Source organism: Penaeus monodon, chromosome 27 (genome assembly GCF_015228065.2).
Source record: "Penaeus monodon isolate SGIC_2016 chromosome 27, NSTDA_Pmon_1, whole genome shotgun sequence".
NCBI lineage: Eukaryota > Metazoa > Arthropoda > Malacostraca > Decapoda > Penaeidae > Penaeus > Penaeus monodon.
Window position 1 is genome coordinate 26,705,738 of NC_051412.1, and position 1,062 is coordinate 26,706,799.

Here is a 1,062-nt window from a genome sequence, read left to right on the forward strand (position 1 = left end):
ACTACATCTCTTCGGAGTAAAAAAAAAATACTAAATAATAATATCCATAATGATTTCCCAAGTGCACAGTACGTATGGTAATGGAAAAGCCTCGCTGACTCATGAATAAGGCATGTTTTTTTTTCAACCATTCTCCCGCCGTCTCTGCAGTTGGCGCCCACACCTGTACCTGAGCGGCTGCCACCTCACCTGCGGCTCACCTACGGGACAGATCAGGTGTAGGTGATATCTGGCAGTGTATGGAGGATGTGCGAGGAAAGAACCTGTGTGTTTTTTTAAAGGTTATTGTTTTAAACTGATGATTTTATGAGGTTTTATAAGGGATTAGTGATTTGTGGTTATGGATATAACGAAAGTTGAGATTTTTTTTACTACTCTATAGGAGACGTATAGGTAGTAGGAATGTGACATAAAATTATGTGAAAATCTGTGTCATAATTTTACGGTATTATACAATAAGATAAGTACATAAGAAAGAGCGATATAATAAATGTGTATCGATAATATAAAAGGCAACAATATATAAAAAGAGCAAGTTCAAGGACAAATTTCTCAGTGTCAGTATCAAGTTTTTTTTCCGGAGGTTAAATGTATACGACTTGTGATTTTTTTTTCTTTAATTATTAACGCGATGGTCGGAAATGTTTCTTGGGCGCGTTGGAAAGTGCTGTTCTGTTATCTCGTGTCTGTTTGTTTGTTTAGAAATAATTCTACGACAGAATGCATCGTAGAAGTGATGTATGGATTTTGGCGAGCAACCTTCCTCAAGATATTTTGCATCATTTTGCCTTCGAGACGCGATCTATTATATCAAATGTGCAAAGTTTGGTGCCTTAAATATACATGCAAAAATTTTCAAATATTCTCATACGTTTTCGTGTGTGTTTGGTTAAGCTTTTAATGGAGGGACTGAACGATCTTAACTGAAAATGGTCCGGGAGAGAGAGAGAGAAATATCGTAAATACTCGACATTATACGAGAATAATATCTAAAAGGATACATAGTAATGCAATAAGCCACCAACACCTGGCCGCGAAAAACGTCAATCCTTCATAAGTAAT

At 36.4% G+C, this 1,062-nt stretch overlaps 1 protein-coding gene across 1 annotated transcript in view; it reads left to right on the forward strand.

The window, feature by feature from the left end:
* LOC119590382 overlaps positions 1-1,062 on the forward strand; it is a gene marked incomplete at its 3' end in the record, with an annotated part of 5,757 nt that overhangs the window by 3,556 nt on the left and 1,139 nt on the right.